This window comes from Mastomys coucha, unplaced genomic scaffold (genome assembly GCF_008632895.1).
Source record: "Mastomys coucha isolate ucsf_1 unplaced genomic scaffold, UCSF_Mcou_1 pScaffold14, whole genome shotgun sequence".
NCBI classification, from domain to species: Eukaryota; Metazoa; Chordata; class Mammalia; order Rodentia; family Muridae; genus Mastomys; species Mastomys coucha.
The window spans coordinates 102,873,947-102,881,954 of record NW_022196896.1 but is presented as its reverse complement, the minus strand read 5'-3'; the positions used below and the strand labels follow the sequence as shown (position 1 = coordinate 102,881,954).

The following is an 8,008-nucleotide window of genomic DNA, read 5'->3' as shown; positions in this document are numbered from 1 at the left end:
AATTAAAATTTTGGTAAAATTCTGTTCTTGCTTAGCTCCTGACTCTACTCCTTACTGGAATAATTGTGTAAGAGGTTTTGCCTAAACACTTTTTGTAGCAATTAAAAAAACTAATCATTTCTAAGAAAATACTAAAATATTCAATGCACACTGGGGGCTTTTCCTTGGAAGGCAGCGCAGTGAATAGATGCATTGAGTTCTTTCTAGTTAACAAACCCCAGCTTTGAAAATACCCCATCATTATGAGTCAACATGGGCTTATAAGAGGATTTCATTACCTCTACAGTTGCTGCCTCAGAGCCCAGTCTCCCCTCCACCTTTGACTACACTCTGGTTCATTTTGAAGAGAGTTAGGCATCTGTATCTAGGGAAGAATAAACCCGAGTGTATAATTAGTAACTTCAGGCTTCTCTCTTGGTCCTGACTTGTAGAGATCAGTTTTGTTTTTTACAGTTAAACACAAGGGTTGCATTGACCCGCCCCCACCCTTGTGGTTGACCAGTTGGCCCTGGTTTTTGGGTCTAAGGATTTTTTTGATACTTGTCTTCATCTTGACAAAAAGCATTTATGCGTTAGGCATTTAGAGAACAGAGTTGAGCTTTTCTCAATGGCTGAGAGCATCTGACAACAACTTGCATCATAAAACAACAACAACAACTAACCAACCAAACAAACAAACAAAAAACCTGTTCTTCCTGATATCTAAGGTGATTATAAAGAATGATTGATTTGGAAGGATTAAGGATCTTGACTGCAACAATGTATTTTTGTTCCTTAGTTATTTGTTTTTCTCAAAAAAGGACTCCCTTCTTTCACACTCTTTCCATAAGAGTGTCAGGTTATGTAATGGGAAGGAACGTGGATGTAAGAAAATGTGATTTAGAGAGGAATCTTAGACAAAGTAAAATAAGACATCACACCCAGATCCTACATGACAACTATTTTATTTAGTTAAATAAATAAAATTTATTTACACCTTAAATTTCTCCATCTTACCCATAAGGCAAGATCAGAGGCTGTTGTGGGTTAGATTTGAAATGTACTCCCTAAGAGCTTATGTTTTAAACAATCTCAAATTGATGACTCTGTTCTCAGAGTCTCTTTGGAAGAAATGTGTTGCTAAGGGCAGGACTTGAGGCTTTATAACCTAGCCCCACTCCATGTTTACTCTCTGCTTCTAGGTGGTAGATGCAATGTGACCAATTGCCACCCTGGTCCTACCCCTGTCTTCCCCTGTCTTCCCCTGCATGATGGGACATATTCTCTTGAACTGTAAGCCATGGCAAACTCTTCCTTCCTTAAGTTGTATTTCATTCTGTATTTTAGCACAGCAAGTGAGTCATGTAGAGGGCAACCAGATGTCTCCAGGAAGCCAAATTCTTCCTTTCCATGTTCCTGTCCCAGATGGAGAGTATTTCCAGATCATGGCTCCCAGGGAGGTCTCTCCTCTCTGAATTCTTCCCTATGCTTAGATTGATGATGTCATTGCTTTCCTTTGAAGCTTCCTGTGTTTGCTCTTAATATTCAAATTAAGCCTTTGAAATGTTTCTTTTCTTTTTTTTTTTTTTTTCTTTTTTTTTCCTTTTTGTGGATGCTTGTGGTTGATACCTTACCCTCCTAACAGTTACCACATCTGGACAACCATCCTTCTGCCTAAATGTTAGGGTGCAAAAGAAAACAAGCACTCCCATGTCTACACATAGGACATGTTGCTCAAGCATGTATGCAGACATATGCATGCATGATTTGAGATATCACTTTGTATCTCATTTCCCACTCTCCATTGTCTTTATGTCTTTGCAAGGCACCAAATGTTTCAAAGTCAGTTTTAAGTTTCCATCAGGCTTCTTAGAGTCTGCCCAAAGAAACCCACTCAGAGAAGCTATTCTTAAAAAGTACTCTTCTTCTCTTTTAATTTGGTTCTTTCATTGATTTTTTTGTAAATTAAATCATTGAGATTTAAATCCCAAAGCCATTTCTTGGTTTCATGTGAGGGTATACATGAAGGATTAGAAAGAAAACTCTGAGGCAGGTATGAAGTGATTGTAGTGGGAGCTACCTCAGGAATGTTGGGCTTCACTTTTTTTTATATTTAATATTATCTTTAATCTTATTTTCTACTGCAGTCATTACCAACCCCCCAGTCTTCCCTCCAACAGTTCCTCATCACATTCTTCCTCCTCCCTGTCTCCAAAACGACATCTCCTTCCCACTCCCTGGGGTCTCAAGTCTCTTGAGGGTTAGGTACATCTCCTCTGAATAAGGCCAGACCAGGCAGTCCTCTGCTGTATATGTCAGATTTGACTTTTATCTTGACCATTTACAATGGGTTTCTCAATACTTCCATTGAGGGGTGGCGGACCATGAGAGGAAGTCTGGTAACATCGAGCTAAAGGCTAGAAGCCCCAGAGACCCTGAAAGAACAATAGGAGCTTCACCTGCTCCTGACATCAGGCCTGTCAAGTCACCTCGACCCCTGGAGAGATTTGTGGCCATCGGTCACGAAGGGGCAAAGTCCTAAGTCCTTCCTCATGTACATGAGGCATCATCCCTAACATCTTAGATCAAGACAATAGGGAAAGAGACGTGATCACAGTAAAGTAGGCCCAAAAGAGTTCTCCATGCTAATGAGGTTCCTAGAGGCCTGCGGGGGTGGGGGGTAGGGTGGGGGATTAACCAATAAGCTTCTGTTCCCAGACATTCCTCCCCTCAAAAGGTATTTAATCTCAGGCCCACCCTGAGAAGTGAGGTAGGGTTTTACACAGCCACATTCCACTCTGACAATAAACTTGTTTAGAATCATGGACTGTCTCTTTTCACCAGGGATCCACCACAGGGAACCATGAAGAAGGCCTTCGCCTACAGAGCCACAGCCCATAGAAGGATTCTCTGTGCTCTCAGTCACATCTGCCACTGAGCCTGCATCCAACAAGTTAAGGACAGTCATCTCTGCTAGGACAAGCCGGTTCGGTTCCCCTCTTGTACTCTGGCCCTGCCCAGGCTAGATGCTGTCCTCAGCCCGCAGGCCCACGACTCCAATCTCTGCTCTTCCAGGACTCCCAGACTTCCTCCTTCTGAAGCTCTCCTGCTCTGCCTGCTTCACACGCTGCTGCTGCTGCTGCTGCTGCTGCTGCTGCTCTGCCTCTGGAATCTCAGCTCTATGGGGATGCACAGCTTTCAGCTTCTCCTGATGGTCCAGGGTTTCTCTGGCACTCTTCTCCATAACTTCCTCTAAGTCCTGGAACTCCTATGCAGCAGCTTCAGCTGCTTCAGCTCCTCAAACCTCTTTAGCTGCATTAGCCCCTCTGCCATTATCACACACACACACACACACACACACACACACACACACGTCAGTGTCCCTCTGGACTGGAGGTTAAACTGATGTGGGCTCACAGATGCAAGAACATTCAGCAAACTGTAAAAGACCCACCTTCCAATCAACTCTGGAAAGCGCTTCAGCCAGTTTGTCAATTTTTTCACTTATATGATCCAGGTGAAGTCTTTCATCAGAAGCCAGCCATTTATCCAGTGGAATTGTATAACCCTTCGAGTTCTTCCACTTGGATATACATGGTGGGATCTTCCATGCCTGCTGTTCTTTTACATGAGATGACCACTAAGAACAGCAGCAGCAGTGGGGTATAGGCAGCTGGAGCCTAGAAGACAAGATGTGTGCTACAAAGGGCAGAGCTGGAGAGGTGACCCTTGGAGAAGCCTAGAAGATCGTGAGTGGATCCCAGACATTGGACGTTTGGAGTCTGATTTTGCTTTTGATTATGACTGTGCCGTGATATTTTTCCCTCTTGAAGTAAGAAGAAATGTGAAGCTCCATTTTAGTGGAGCCCACAGTTAAGAGACTTTGAATTCTAAAAAGAATTTGAATTTTAAAAGATATTTGGATATTTTAAAGGGATTGAACTTTTTTTTTTTTTTTTTGACAGCAGCCAAGTTTTTATTCATGTAAACTGTTAAAAATGACCATCTATACCAGTGTCAAATGAGGGCAGGAAAGGAAGGCAGGGCAGAGCCGGGCAAGGAGGAGGAAGGAATTTCCCTCTACTGGTGATAAAGCTCCAGGTTCATCCCATCATGGACTTCATAAGCTCCCAGAGATTCGTGGTCCTTAAAACTCGTGAATCACTTTTTAGGAAGGATCTTATTCCAGCGGGTGCCAGTTTGAACCGCTATCTTCAAGTCACCCATGGTGTCACTGGTGTCGCATTTAACTGGGACTTCCTTTCCTAGACGGTCTGCAAACCACCTCAATCATTGCGACTGGAGCCCCAATGTCCTCGAACCTATGGACGACACAACTTGCAGCTCGAATGCTGAACCCTAGCCGGATTTCAGGATTGAACTTTTAGTATGTAAAGACTGTGGGACTTTTAAGCCCCCTCTACAGGTGCAGCCACTGGGACCTAACACATTTCTCCCCTCTTTGGGTTAGTCTCATTTGCTAGGACAGTTCATGAACCTGGTGAGTGACATCTTCTGCTTCTTCAAGAGCAAATCACAGCTTCCAGACGGCAAGTCTTGCCTGCAATGAGGAACACAATGGAAAAATAAAAGGTGCTCGGTGCACAGCGGTCTTGATGGAATGGCCCTCTAGGCTTTGCAGTTCTTTGAGTTGGAATTGTGGCAACTACCAGTCTGTAGTCCAAATAACCCAACAAAGGTCAGCTGTGCATGGGAAGTCCAAGAATCCAGCAGTTTCTCAGTCCCATGAGGCTAGTTGTTTCAACTGGACTTCTGTAGAAAGAGGTTCCGATGGATTTGCTGGCAAGTCGATGCAAGCAGTGGAAGAAGAGTGAGTCTTCCTTCTTCCAGTGTCCTTATATAGGTCTCTAGCAGAAGGTGTGGCCCAGATTAAAGGTGTGCAACACCACACCTGGGCCTGGGACTTGCTTTGTCTCAGGCTGACCTTGAATTCAGAGTCCTGGGAATCAAGGCCTGTATAATCTTGCCTGGGCCTAAGTTTTTCATGGCCACTATGCCTCAAGATCTCCGTGCCAAGATCCAGGTCAGAAATGTGTGTGTTTGGGCTTCATTTTTTGATTTCTCCTCATCTACTGTTGCTCTGTCACTTGATCAGGATGCCAGCACCTTCAGGGAATGACAAGGACAGACAAAAAGGGAAGCTGGAGGCTTGTATGGCACTCTGGTTCAGGCACCTTCCCAGCTGCCAGGACACTTAGCCTGGAATGTGAAGCCTGTGTGAGATGCCTCACTTCTGTTGGCAGTCCATGTCCCTTCCTTTTTCTATACAAAACACCTCTGCTCAGTCTTAACTAATTAACCTTCTCTAACATACACTGTTTGTGTCTCCACCTTTTTCCAAAATGCCTTTTGTCAGTGATAGGTTTTAATCAGGCTCTCAAAGAAACAGCCGTGCTCAGGGAAGCTAGGTCTACAGGTGAGGGCTAGCTTTTCCATGTTCCTCAAGACCTGAGTTAAGCTCCTGCCATGGGATTTATTGCATCATTTAAATACAGTTCATTTCTGTTCTAGTATCCCTTACCATACGGTGGATCCTTTGAAGACAGGAACTGAATCTTCTTCACCCAGGTCCCACAACGCATTGCAACGTCTGGCACACAATTGTGCCCAATATTTGAGAAATGAATGACTTACTACCTATGGAAGAGACCGAAGGAAAATAAACTAAATCAAACAAAAAGGGGAAGATCTATAAGAGATCTTTTGTACATCTATTTTTCCTACAAATGATCCCAGAATCTAATAATCAGTGAACCAGAATGTACTGGCATAAGGGAATAAATTGCACACATTGTAGAAGACATATGAATTCTGTGGGGCTATTAAAAGTCATTTAGATTTTGGTTACACAATTCCAAAATTGCCTGCTAACATTGTGAGCAAATCAGTTAAAGCTGGTAAAGTAAACCGTTCCTTTGGAGAGAAGCCAGTTCTAAATTACTGATGTGTTAGGGTTTTCTTTCTTTCTTTCTTTCTTTCTTTCTTTTTTTCATTTCAGGTTTATAATTTTAAGATCAGCGAAATGCCAGGTCTGCCTTAATGAATAACTAACATTCAATATTTGTAATTATCCAAGTACATTTTTGATGTTTAAATGGTTACCCCAGGACTGCACCAAAGTCAGAAAGAAAGACAGAAAGAAAGACAGAAAGAAAGAAAAAAAAACAGCTTCTCTTTAAAAAGCAATAACATAGCAATCTTGTCTATAAAAGACTCTCTTCATTAAACACTTTCCTTAAACATTTTGCAACAATGCAAAGGTAAATTTTAGTTCAACCTAGGTTGAAACACCAATTTTCTTCCTAGCAAGGGGTATGTTAATGAGGTCATATTTTATGTGGTGGAACTCAGCTTTTTATTTTTGTGTGTGTGTGTGTGTGTGTGTGTGTGTGTTCCTTTGTTTTGGACATGTTCTCATCATAAGAATCCTTCTGAAAACATTTCCTAATCCACATTCAGATCTCCAGTCGTGTACTCAAAGAGCAATTCTGATGTGTAGGATATCCTCTCTAAATAGTTCATTGAGTCTCCATTGCTGTAACAGAATCAAGCTTTGCAATTTGTTTCTGGCTTCAGCTTCTCTTCTCATGTGGTCCTTTCCTATCTCTTCCCTGAATTCCTGGCAATCTGTGTTATTTCTTTCTTGGAACCCAGCAGCCACTTCGCTGTGTGTATACCTATCACGGAGTCAATCCAAAGGCCACCATCACTCAGTTTTTTGTCCTGGTGGCCCACTTTGTCCTTTGCTTTCAGGACTGGATGAGGTAACTAACATGTTCCCTGGCAGAACTTAACCACTGCAGCCCCTCCCCCCCCCCCCCCCCCCCCCCAGGGCTTGACATATTTGAAGGCAGCACCTTTATAGTGCTAACCTTTCCATTCCCGAGGTCCCCTTACTGTGACCAAATATAATAGGAAGCAAACACTCACTAAGTGAACCCACAAATGGAGTTTTGGGGATTTAAAAAGAGTGATGCTGTGAAAACTTGGCTTTCTGGCTTTGGTGAAATCAGATCCTCTTTTGGTTAACAGCTAAAGATTTCTAAAAATTTAAAATGATATAAAATCATTACTGATACGTTTTCTAGTGAGGTAATGTTCTATTTATTTTATTTTTCCATAAGTAACAGGGGGGTTGAAGAATTGGGCTACCAGTTTCCATTCTCCACAAAGGGAGGAAGAAGGGTGTTTAGTTTGAGTTCTTATACGATGGTGATGCTGCTTAGATTGGATCTGAATCTTTCGAGTCACATGATCCATGCTCCATCTATGAAGAATGAGTCTCCCAATTAGTGTGCACTTACTGATCCATCTTGGAAGAGGAAGCCTGAACTCTGACTAAAGGGTAGGATGCTGTTCTGCTTGCCATGACTGGCTGGTTTACCTGGGCTAAGCCCTGATCTGCTCTTCTCCAAGCTTCATCATCAACACCTGTAGGACAGGCATACTACATACCACATAGGAGATGAGCATTTAACAGTGCCATCTGGGTGCTCCCTGGTAATCTCAGGCTCCCTGGTAATTCTCCATCCTCTCCTCAAAGGAGCTTTATCCATGCTTTGCTTAATTTACTATTGACCTGAACTGAAGTTGGACTACTTAATGTATATTTTATCAGCATATAAAAATATTTTCTGAGCTCTTTTTCCCTGTCTTCTCTCCATCCTCTCTCCATCCTCTCTCTCTCTCTCTCTCTCTCTCTCTCTCTCTCTCTCTCTCTCTCTCTCTCTCCCAGTCAGCCTCTTCTTTCTCTCTCCCCTCTCCTGTCCTTTTCTGTCCCCTTCTCTGTCCCCTTTCTTTCTCTGCCTCTTCTCCCTTCTCATGACCCCCCCCCTTTACTTCTCCCAAATAAACTTCATCTTATACTCCAATTTCTTTTTTCTGAAAGCCTGGTATGGTGTCACACGCCTAGGTAGGAGAATAGACCCTGAGTTTAAGGCAAATGGGATATATAGTGAATCCCAAGCCAGTGGGTATTACACAAGAGGATCCTACCTCAAAACAAACA

The 8,008-nt window shown here is 42.8% G+C and overlaps 1 pseudogene; it reads right to left on the bottom strand.

Moving 5' to 3' along the window:
* Positions 1 to 4,059: 4,059 nt before the first annotated feature.
* LOC116089239 lies at positions 4,060 to 4,273 on the bottom strand (annotated as a pseudogene).
* Between the last annotated feature and the right edge of the window lie 3,735 nt (positions 4,274 to 8,008).